Here is a 12,708-nt window from a genome sequence, read left to right as displayed (position 1 = left end):
CTGTAATAACTGACTGATTCCGGTGTGTCACATTGGTGACAGGCAGTTGTTATTGTCGCTGTTGTTGTTTCTGAAATGGTGAACAAATATTGACAAAGTTCCAAAGAAAATAGAATAAAATTTTACCTCTATTTGGATGGCTTCCGCTGCCATGTAAAATTCAGTGTATATTAAAACAGTAAAAATCAACTTATTTTAATATGAGAAATGATGTTAGATTCTAATTCAGATAATCAGTAAAAGGTTTTTCACACACTTAAATGTTTAATAGGTCATTAGAAAGTAGTGTCAGGTACAGGAACCATCTCCCTTATTCAGGACAATAGGCACTGCAAAGTCTCTAGCATCCCTGTACTTTCATCTTCTACATGCCATAATGCCTCTGAACTGCCATGATAACAAAAACTTCTCAAATTTCCAAAACGTCTTCTAGGGTGGTAGGCATTTTGAGAACCGTTTTCACTGGTTTTCTTACTTCTCAGCCATATCATATGCAGGTCTTTCTGAAATGGAAACTTTCTCATGTAATTCCCTTGCTTGAAATCTTTCAATGTTTCCCCATTCCCTTCAGGGTAAAGGGCAATGTGTTAGTTTAGCCTACAGAAACCACCGTTGTCTGCTTATTCTCATTTCTCTGGTTTCATCACTAATGACTGCAGGTATATTGCACTGTTTAAATACTGTGCTACTTTATGCCTCCACATCTTAAGATGTGCATTTTGCTCTTCCTACAATATGATCTCTCTTCACTTTGCTCATCCAAAACTCGAGGATCGCATTTTTGATAAGGTCTCTTGGACAGCCAGCTTTGATTACATTGACTCTCCACTGTGCTCTTATAGCAATAATCTAGGCACACATTGTACTGTGTTATTGCTGCATTCAACCTCTTAATATGAGAAGTTTGATATTTTTCTATAAGGTATCTGTATTTCTTATCATGGTCTACCAAAAAGTCTTTCAAGATATTAACCCACGTATCCATCTAGCCTCATCACTCTTCCCACCAACACTCAGCATTTCACCCACATCTATAACTTGCTTTACTGTTCTAAGAGTTTACCTTACCCTGCAGCCTCTACTCTTGGACATGCTGGAAAAGAAATTGCTGTTGTCATCACCTGTATAACTCCTGCTCATTCTGTGAGACTCAGCTGAGATTGTCACCAAAGTCTTTGAGAAGCTTTTAGAGGTCGTATAGAAAGCTTGGTACTGAAGTTGTTGAAGTATGGAGGCATGGTCTATGTTTATAGAGAGCTAGTAATCTAGTTATAAATCTTCCCTCTCTCCTGAGGCTGGATTAAGAGCCCTTCTTCCATCTAATGTCTGGCACAGTACTTTTTTCAGAGTACTGCGTTATATGTGGACTGTGAGCTTCTCGAGGAAGGCCAATGAGCCAACTTCACTTCTGTGTGGTTAGCACCTGGCTAACCATAGTAGACACTGAAAGAGTAGATAAAAATCTGGGAGGTTTACTAATGATCAAGACAACTTTTATTAAAAAGTTCTCGAGTGGCAGTTTTGAGGATACCTCTTCCATATTTTGAGTCCTGATCAGTAGCAAGTACAGTATTTTGAAATAGATCTTCACAAAGTTTTCTAATGACTTTTTCTTCTTCCTCACTTCTATTAGAGTTTTCCCTCTTCATAGCAGCGCTGGAGCTGACTTGTCACCCCTGATCTCTCTAACCTTCTATAAAGGGCAGATTGGGGAAAGCAGGTTAACATTTGTACAAATCACCTTGTGTGGATTCTGTGTGCAAGTGATGGGGGTCAGCTAAATGGTTACCCCCCAAAATTGAATAACTGAAAGCAAATGTTTCTTTTTGAAACCCCCTTGGTTCCTAGTTACCAAAAATTTAAAAATAAAAGAAGTCTGGATCCTACTTTTACCTGATCCTTCATGGAATGCTTGATTTTCTAGGTAGACAACCTCTGATTTTATTTTCTTTCTATTAGTAGGCTCCTGCTTAATATGAAATAAACTCATATTTTGAAAAAAATGTTCTGTGAGTTTATAATTTTAATTTCCAGAGCACAAGTCTGTAAGACAACCAGATGCCCCCTTCCCCACATAACATAAATTGAAAAATTGAGTTTCTTACATTTTGTTATTCTGATTATTTGTAATGAAATTAAAAAAATTAACTTTCTAGCAATACAAATGGCACTGAGAAAAATTATAGAAATTGTCATATGGATTCAGAGGTAACTTTCAAAAAACGAAACTTACCGTCTTCTGTGAAGAAATATACTAAATGTATATTTTAAAAGTATCGCCTAAAATAGTTTCTTTTTTAAACATAAAATCCAATAAAACTAAAAATATTAGAAGCTATAAGATGTTTACATAATTATTTTAAAACAATCTTATTGAATTCCCTTCCAGTAAACATTTTTACTTTTGTCTTTGAATCATAAAATCATAAATTTGGGAAGTATGTTATTTTTATAGTAGAAAACAAGAAAGACAATTGCTCATATAAGAGATCCATAGACGTGGGACACAGTGGTTTCAGAAAAACCCCGAATAATTTGGGTTGGGTACTGGGCCCATCCTTACAGGTGGTGGTGTTCTCCTTCCTTGTAGAATTACATCCATTTTATTTTTTCCTCTTAGAATCACAGTCTCAATTTTTGCTAGCTCCTGGTATAGATTTCACAACTGAATTCTGGGAGTATTATCCTGGGCAATCAAAGGAGCTCATTCAGGGGCTCCCACCCTCTTGAGACATGAGCAGAACACAGGGCTAAATTCAGGGTTAGGGGTTAATGAAAACTCCTGCACTTACCTTCTATATATCGAGTAAAGCATTTAAGATCCAATGGACGATGGGTGTCCTTGCAGCATCCATCCCTTAAATTTGGTAAGAAAAGAAGAACTGCTCATATCTTTAGCTTGTAGGAGGAGATATAAGATAAAATGCAAGAAGAACTTTGGTATAAAGAGGAGCCGAAAACACGATTTGTCCCTAGGGAATGTCAGCTCTCCTCTGTCTGACTCTCTTTTCACTCACACACACACACAAAAAAAAAATACTGAGAAATTTCAAAGTCACTGGGTTAAAAGAAAACTTTAAAACAGCCAGGGTACCTACAAAGCAATCCCTATTCTGCCCTGAGTTATGTAGAGAGCAGCTTGGATCTTCACATATCTAATACGGTGTCAGAGCCCAGCCAGTCCCCAGATTGTCATGAATCTTGCATGAAGGCTAAGTGTGGCTTCGGTACACTGCCATTTGGGGGTAGGAATTGGAACCCCTTTTTATTAGAGTCCCGAGATCCCCAAATCCCTAGACATTTCAGAAGAAGCATTTGAAATTGTCATTTAAAAAGCAAATGATCAAGTGAGATTTTCCTTGTTGCATTCTTTATCAAGAATTAGCTGGAAGTATTTTGTTGTTGTTTTTCCTATTAAGACAGACAGAAAGGTAATAGCTTGTTGTGTCCCCAAAACACTTGGATATGTTGCTACATAATTTAACCGAATTTCTCCCAAAGTCCTAGTGATTAGGTATTATAAATGCAATTTTAGATGGGCAGGAACTTGCCCAGGGAGGTTAGGTGACATGTTGAAATCACACAGCGTTTAATATGTAGTAGATCCCAAATTTAAAATCAATTTTGTCTGATTCCAAAACCCATGCTTTTTCTACTGACTCCTAAAGCCTCATAGAAAGGAAAGAAATTGAGGTACCTGACCTAGCCAGCGAACTGCAAGGCGGTATGTTTCAGTTCCCTGGTTTCTGAGCAATTTCTCCATGAAATGGTGATAGCACCACCATATTACATTTCAGCATTGTCAAAAATAGTGAATACTGGTAAATTTTTAATTAGGACCAGTACAAAACTTAATATCTCTCCCTCTTGTCTATTCACAAACCTGAAACTTCTGCATGCACTCTCTCTGAAGAGATTTATCCGACCTTCCACACCTGTGTTGCTCTGTGTTAGCATTTCCTTATCAAAACACCTATTTTCCTACCTTATTTGCCTCATGGGAGTTTGAAATAGTGAAGTAGATAAAAGGTTTCAGAGAAAAAGGAAAGAATAATAGGTCAGTTGGTCAATCATACATTCTCCTGGATTAAAAATGATGAGTGAGGAAGTATGATAATATGAGTGCATTGTAACTTCTAATTAAACAAATAGATCAGGAATGAAAAGAATCATTTTGCCCTTGCCTCAACTCTACTTCATGGTCCACAGTTGGCTTGAGTCAAATGAATTTTAATCCTTATTTGCCACTGGCAATAAAGTAAACCATTATCTGGCTGGAAGCAAAAGGTAGGCACTTCTGTAGGAGAGAGCTAATTTATATATTTATTTGGTAATATTTACTCAGCCTTAGAACTGTGTTTGGGGCTTCAAAAATTTTCTAAGGAAATGCAGTAAAAAATATACCATCCAAGATTTTCCTGTCACTGTCAGCTATTTCTTTAATAATCTTCCTTTGCCTCTTTACCAGATTTTAAACTCCGTGAGGGCAAAGAGTAATTTATTCTCACAACTTGTCTGTTTTAAGGCTTTTGCTATATTTCAGGCATTGTTCTAGGTACTAGGGGGATAATGGCAGGAAACAAAACCAAGGACTTTTGATAAGTAGCTAGTATTCTAATGTGTGTGTGTGTGTGTGTGTGTGTGTGTGTGTGTGTGTGTATATGGGGGGTGTTGAGAGGGTGTTTATATGTGTGTGTGTGTGTGTGTATGGAAGGAAACTGATAATAAAAAAGATAAATATTTCAGGTGCCATAAACGGAGGCCAGTGATGCTAGGTGCCACAAAGAAAAATAAAACCAGGGTAAGAAGTTAGAGAGTGGCTGAGGAGAATGGTACTTCCTATCTTATACTGAATAGTCAAAGAAGATTCTGAGAGTTTATGTTTTGAGCAAACACCAGAATGAAGTGAAGGGATGAGCCCTGTTGTCATCTGAGTAAGAACATTCCCAGCAGAGGGAAAAGCAGAGACAGTGGCTCTGGAGTAGGAGCATGTGTGGCACTTTTCAGCAACAGCAGAGAGGCCACTGTGGCTGGAAGAGAGGAAGGAGGACATGGTAAAACAAGCAGTCAAGGACCCTATATATAGGGCCTTGTAGGCCATGGCCAAGATTTGAGATTCTACTTTGAATGAAATGGGAAGCATTAGTGGGTTTTGAGCGAATAGAGCTTGCTCTGACTGCTGTGTTCAGAATAGAGTGGAAGACCAAGCATGGAGCTCTGTTATGCTTATTTCCTGCCTGGATAAACTTAGAAGGATGTAGAGGGATTGAGTGAGATGATACACAGAAAAAGCAATGAAGTGAGTTCATACACCTGAGGATCCCAGAACTTGGGAGTCTTCAGTGTGTTAGCTTGGGAGCCAGAGATGAGCTTGGCCATGTTACTGTCTGTGTCCAATTCCAGCTCCATTTCTTGTGTCATTTGGGAGAAGTAACTTAAGTCTTGCATGCTTTGAATTTCTCATCATAAAGCGTGAAAAATAATAGTATCTACTTTGTAGAATCATTGTGAAGATTAAAATGAGTCCATATCGGTAAAATACACTTAGAGCACCACCTTGCACACCGTGAACACTCACTAAGTTTTCAGCATCATCGTATGATGTTTATACTTGGCAAAATGGTTCCACGTGCTCCGTTGTCTCACAAGACTTACATAGTAAATTGTGTAATTGTTGTTATTCCCATTTTTGTAGACAAGGGGGTTGAGGTTCAGAGAAGTAAAGTGACCAAGCTGGAAAGCAGTGGTGCTGGGACTCAGCCCAGATCTTCCAGGCCCCAGTACTCGTGTTATTATGTGTTCCTGCATGTGACTATTTGCATGTGTCTGAGAAGAACTCATGGTCAGGCTCCCTCACTCTAAAGTGGTTAATATTCTCTTATCATGGCCCTTAAAATCTTTGTAAGATATGTGGATTTATGCATTAATAAAAGAAATGACATGAGAGAGGAGGACCCTTTAGACAGGAGACAACAAATTCAGGTTGCTAGAACATGAAACATGGATTTAGGAGACTGGATACCAATCAGTTGGTGACACATTGTGTAATTCTGAGAAAATTGCCTAACATCTTGAGTCCTTGGTTTCTTCATATGCTAAATGAAATCTCAGTATATTCTCATATCTGCTGGCTAGATCTGTGAAAATATATGCCAAGATAAAGATGGAAACATTTAGGAAAAAATGCTACATATACCACATGTGTTGCTACTATTAAACTTCTCTAAGAAAATTCAGATCTAGACACCTCTAAAATACCTTCTGGGGTTGGTTAGTAAGCATTTGCTCAAAAACTTGAATTCTTTGCACTTTTCTGGGGGAAGGGTGAGTGTAGATTTAAAAACTTTTTCCTAGTGGCTTAAATTCATGGGGAGTTTTCCGGCTAGCTTAGAAAAAGGTGTCCAGTCCCACCTTCTTGACTTTCTATGGTAGAAGAAACCACCTGGAATGCTTTCCCAACCATTGTTACCATGGGAACTCGAACATCCCACAACCAAAGTTAACAAAGCCGTTTATTGATTTCACTAAGTAATTCCTGGGTATCTGTCTGAACCAGTTACTCCACTGGGGTAGGCCAAAAAGATAAGACAACATCCCTGACCTCATGGAACTCAGAATCCAATGGGGAATAGGGTGTTGCAAACCATGCAGAGACCACATGTCATAAGCTTACAGACTTCCACAAAGTGCTTTGGGAGGATCAAAGGATGCCTAACTCTGACTGGTGTTGGGTGACGAATATCAAAGAGAATGCCACAAATGATGTTTAAACTAAGCCTTCAAGCCTAAGCAAAAGTTTTCCCAGGTAAATAATTGGAGTGAGAGAAAGGTATTCCAGTAGAAGAGGACTTTTGCAGTGTCATCAAGGCACAAGAGAGTGTTTTGTTCTCAAGGACATTTAAAGGCTCAGAGAAGGTTGGATGGAGCACACGAGGGATGAGACTGAATATGTAAGCTGAGTTTAGAGAACTTTTTTTTTCCAGTGTTGATGCAGTAAGCAGCCTGGTCTAAGCAGGACACTATGTGATCAGATTTGATTTATGCAAAACTTTTCTAATAGACTGGAGAGGAGCAGGACTGGAGTCTAAGATACCAGTGAGGAAGCTGTTTCAATGGGTCAAGTGAAATCCAACTGAAATAGGAACTAAGGCTGGGATGCCAAAATAGAAACTGAATCTAAAAAAATGTTTAAAATAAAATGCATAGAACTTTTGGCCACTTGGGTAAGGATGTTGAATAAAAAAGAATAACCTAGAATTCTCTCTCCATTTATGAGTTTTCATTAATAGAGGCAAGTAGAAGGACGAGGGGAAGGTTAGCAAAGGGAATGATGGTCAATGAGTTACAGGGTTACAAGTAATAGGCTTGGGGTATGTGAAGGACAGTCAGAAAATGTCTTGCGGACAGTTTCACTTGAGGTTTAGAACCCAAGGAAGGTTTGGAATGGAAATAAGAGACTTGGGATGTTTGGAATGTGGATGATATTTAGATATCAGATAAGGAAAATTAGAGGAAATAGGAGAGTGAAGACAAAGACTAGTGAGATAATCTTGCAAAACACCAACTTGAAGGAGTACATAGAGTAAGAGGAATCATGGGAAAAAACAAGGAGGAACAAACAGAAAGGCAGAAAGACAGTGAGAGGCATTGATGGTTATTTTTGATGTTGTTTTGTTTTTTTAAAAGTAGGCTCCACACCCAATATGGGGCTTGAACTCAGGCCCCTGAGATCGAGTTGAATGCCCTACCTATAGCCGCCCAGGCACCCTGCATTGATGTTTTCGACACCAAAGAAAGCAAGAGTATGAAGGAGAATGTAAACTCTCCAAGAACACCCCAGACTACAAAATGTTCATTGATTTTGTTATTAGGTGGGCATGAGTGACCTTTACCAAAACAGGTTTAGTGTTGAGGCCAGCAGCCAAATTGTAGAGGCTGGGGAATTAGTGGGTGCTGGGGACCATGCAGAAGCAGGGCCCATGAGTTTGTTTCTTTTTTTTTTTTTCCAGAAAGAATTTTCTTTATAAAGAGCTGGACCCCAGTTGTAGCTAAAGGGGGCACTTTGGGGGGAGGTATTCAGACATATTTATGCGTTGAAGGGAAAGAATGAGACTATTTTCTTTTATTTTCTTTTTTAAGAAAATCTTCTTTTCTTTTTTCTTTTACTTTCTTTTTTAAAGTTTATTTACTTTGAGAGAGAGCAAGCGAGTGCAAGTGGGGGAGGGGCAGAGAGCGAGGGAGAGAGAGAATCCCAAACAGGCTCTGCACTGTCAGTGGGGCTCAAACTCATAAGACCCCTGAGATCATGATCTGAGCTGAAATCAAGTCGGGTGCTTAACCAGCTGAGCCAACCAGGTGCCCCACGACTGACATTTTAGAAGAGAAATTTAACACAGTAAGATCTCCTGGATGCAGGAATGTTGTATTAGTTTGAAAGGAGAATGATGTTCAGTGAGGCTGACCTTCCACCCTACAAAGGGATGGAGGTGACTCGAGCAGTCACCATGGTCGGCATGTTCTCTGGGATTGGACACCTTTCGATGTTCAGGGAAAGTGGAATCTAGGGCATACATCCTCCTAGAGAAGAACAAGTACTGGTTTGCCCTGAACGCAGACATTTTATCAAAATATTTTGTAACAATAATAAATCAAATTATGGAAAAATTCGTTTGTATGGATTGCGTTTTGAATTTTTACCCTGCCTCTAGAGGATAAGAGCTAGTCAGGTGATTGGAAAAAAGTCAGCGGCTCTATGGGACTGACCAGCTGAGATAAATTCTCAGTACTATATGGTGTTTATCAGGACTGAACCTGAATTTCAGACCTGGAGGTTTGTCCAGCTGACATCCTATCTGGTTTATGCTTTTTCTGATAGGCAAGTGACTCGGGATCTGACATACAGACACCAGGCCATCCACATATTGATGATATTATAAACTTGCCATGAAGTGGACTAAGCCAAATTAAGCATATTAGGAATGAAAAGTGTAGATGGAAGCTGATGTCTTTGGGATTCCAGTATGTGACTCTGCCAGATCAGTGTGTTAACTTAATGAGGGAAAGCAGCTCTCTTTTTCAGGACGGAAAACAGCCACATTGTCCTGACAAATACACCAATCCCTTCATGCAGGTCCTGTGTCTGTAGAGCGTCCCCCACCCCCAACTGATCCCCCAAAAGCACTCATCTGACTCATTGTAAAAATACACTCAGGGCTTAGATGTTGCCCTTCTGATATCCGTAGCCTTTTCTGCAGACCAATTACTCTGTAAATACGTTGCTTCTGAATTCCCTTTAATGCACAGTTCTTTGTTCCTTTCTGTTGACGTCCTCTTTAGTTTGTGAGCCATTTCCTGCTTCTCCCTTCTCAATACTCATCAGAATTTTAGACACCTCAATAATTATCCCTCCTAATCTCTTCCTTTCTAATGAACATAAAGCTAATTTTTCTCCCCTTTCTTTGCAGTTATGAACCCGGGTACCACTTATCATTTTGTTACTGTTTCTGTATTTCTTCAAGTCTTTGATACTTTTTCTGGCAATAATATACTTGAAGCCTTGCACAGTATTTCAGTGGCCCATTGTACTGTGATTAGTGTCCTTTGCTAATTTTTGTCAGATTTGTACTAGTTTTATGTCACTCTTTGTTTAGAATGTTTTAGATGACATTGAAGCATTGGTTTTGAATTTCTGCTTCCTTTTGGCTCTAGACCTCTCCCTTAGTCCATATAAACTGTCTTAGTCTATTGGGGCTTCTATAACAAAAATAGCATAGACTAAGTAGCTTAAACAGTAAATATTTATTTCTCATAGTTCTGGAGGCTAAGAAGTCCAAGAACAAGGTGCTGGCAGAGTCTATATCTGCTCAGAGCTGGCTTCCTGTTCATAGTCTTTTGGCTGTGTCTTCATATGGCAGAAGGGGCAAGGCAGCTCTGTGGGGTCTCTTTTATTAGGCCACTAATCCCAATCATGAGAGCTCCACCCTAATGATCTAATCATGCTCCATAGGCCCCACCTAATACCATCACATTGAGGGGTAAGATTTCAACGTATGAATTTTGGGGCCACACGTTAATCCAGAATATGCTTCACAGCTTGTGAGCGTTTGGGGTTTTACTCTCTGTAGCTTTTACACGCATTTACTTCTCTATCTGTATTAACACAGTCTTAGGCTGGACCCATACCTAAATCATTCATATCCTTACTTGTAGAATGCTTGAGCAATCAATTGTCCCAGACTCAGGAAAAAACCAATATGCCATATGTATTCCATTTGTTTTTTTTTTTTTTTTCTTACATAGCTATCTCCCTATCTTAGGTCCCAGCCTGTAAATAAAAAAGGACTTCCCTTATCAAAGTATAGAATGTAAGGGAAAATGTCAAAGCTCTTCTAAAGAGAATTTGTGGCTAGAGTCCATTATATCAATGTTTTTCAAAGTGAAATGCTGTCTCTTTTAATCTATTCCTTTTTGCCTACCAAGCTTAGAGACACTGTCTACTCTTATTTCTTATACCCATAACTTATTATCACCCAAGCCAACACCTAGCTGCAGAGCTAGATTGGGGGGAGGGGGCAGAGCTCTAACTGTACCAGATGGCAACCTGGCATAGTTAGAATTCTCTGGAGTTCTTCTGTCCCTCCATCCCACTGAGCTTACCATACGCTGAGAGACTTAGACTTGACTAAAGGCTAAGGAATTGACCTGGCTGGAGCAGAACCTCCATATTTTCATTGCCTGTACACAGCAGTTGACTCCCCAAACAGACTTACTTCCTGTTACAAGTAACGTGTATCACACTCACCTTTCTGTCTAGGAAAGGAAGTTTTATGTGGGGCTTTTCCATTTTCACATTTGATAAAACCGAACTCCCTGGGAGACAGTACCATTTTGCCTTTGTCTCATTTGGGTGAGACAGGGAAGGAAAGAGGTCCAACAAAGGAATATTCTGGGAAGAAAGTCTATTCCCTAATAGTTCCAGTTTATATATAGAACCTCAAGAACATCATGAATTTTAAAAAGGATTTAATTTAGAAGTATGTACATATTTTATCTTCTAGAGATGTGGTGGCGTCTTTATGCAAAAACTCAAATAAGAGGATACTTGTAGGGCAGTAGCTGTAGTGATTTACTGAAATTGTATCTTCCATGCTGCAGCAGCCTCCACAACAAAAAGGGTTGAAGTGGCCACAGGAGGACTCTGGCAGAGTTAGCAATCTGTCCATTTAACAAAGGGGACAGTGAAGAGTTGGTAGTGTTAACTCACAAGGTAGAGAGAGGTTGGCATAGTTGAGGGAAGTTTTCCACTACCACCCAAAGAAATTCTAAGAAGCCCATTGTGGGATGAGAAGAGGAGACCTTCCTATGTAAGACGAGCCTATAGGAAGAGTAGAAAGGGACTGAAGAGGAGGTGATACACACAGTGGTCTGTCTGGGATCCCAAGATATAGCATCTGGACAAGGATTCCCTTCGATAGAGTCTAGGCTATGGTGGCAGTCCCTGCATGGGATGGTGGCTAATATTGCTGCAGCTGCCACATCTATGAAAGAGGATGGTAAAGAAGCAGAATTATGGTCTTTACCCATTCATTTTCCCCTTACTGGTTCCTGGGGAAATATTATTATTTGCATAGTTATGAAGAGAAACATATTCAGGTCAATTTAACAAGTACTTATTTGGCCCTCTCTACATATCAAACACTTTGCTAGATTCTGGAAATACAGAGGCATAGTACACAATTCTGCCTTCAAGATATATTTTAGGATGTTTTGCTCATGTGAGGAGATCATTGTTTTTCATGAGGTGATATATAAGCCCTCACACAAATGGTCCCTAACTAGTTAAAATGACAAGTTTATACAAGTTGCTGATGAGGGGCCATGCATTTTGTTTCCTGTCCAAACATCACAGAAGGTGATTTCATGTAATAGAATATATTCAACTGGTTAAACCCTTAGAGAAACTTGAGACCACAAGGCACACGTATTCTGGTTACCGAACTCCTTGTCTCTTTAAAGAATATATACACTGCATGCTGGTATAGTGCAAGAATGAAGAGTAAGGCTGTTTGATTCAGGGCTTTCAAATGACTTACTTATGCCCAGGGAAGCATTCAAGTTCAAAAGGTATGGAGACAAACAATTTGAATTACAGAAGCATAAATGGAGACAGTATCAAGTTTGTGACAAAAACATGGGAAAAAAAAAAAAACCAGTCATAGCTGAAGTGGAAATCTTGCTTTAGATAATACTGAAATATCTGCCTTATTTCTGACAACCCTCCCCTGTTTCTACTACAATGAGGCTTTTGTTTTTTTTCTGTTTTTCTGCCCCCCCACCCCAAGAGACAGGAACATACTCAAGGACATAGAACCCTGTATTGGAGCCGGGGTTGAAGCTCAGATATTTTTGGCTTCTAATTCTCTGCCGAGTCCATTAGACTGTGTCTCCTCTTAGTTCTATTATTTGATTTTCTGTTCCCTGTGTGTTTACATACTCAAAGTGATAAAATACATTTTTGTTCTTATGTTACTAATGCAGTAGATGTATTTTTCAATTTTGCTGAACTACAACACTCTTAACATGGCAAATAACTGCTTTCAACAAAATGTTTTCAAGGCATGCCTTGAAATGGGAGTTAAAAATAGGAATGCAAATGCTAATAACCGTATTGATAAAAGAAACTCTGGCTTCAGAAGTGAGAAATTCAAT

The 12,708-nt window shown here is 39.2% G+C and overlaps 1 long non-coding RNA gene across 1 annotated transcript in view; it reads right to left on the bottom strand.

Moving 5' to 3' along the window:
* Positions 1-336: 336 nt before the first annotated feature.
* LOC132692241 (uncharacterized) overlaps positions 337-12,708 on the bottom strand; it is a 47,628-nt gene continuing 35,256 nt past the window's right edge. The window contains exons 3-4 of the long non-coding RNA XR_009616248.3: positions 2,793-2,857; positions 337-503 (exon numbers count right to left, since the gene is read on the bottom strand). This is a non-coding gene — a long non-coding RNA (uncharacterized LOC132692241). The remainder of the gene's footprint in view (positions 504-2,792; positions 2,858-12,708) is intronic.

The sequence above is a fragment of the Panthera onca genome, chromosome B1, assembly GCF_046562875.1.
Source record: "Panthera onca isolate mPanOnc1 chromosome B1, mPanOnc1 haplotype 2, whole genome shotgun sequence".
NCBI lineage: Eukaryota > Metazoa > Chordata > Mammalia > Carnivora > Felidae > Panthera > Panthera onca.
This window is presented reverse-complemented; position numbering and strand designations above follow the sequence as displayed.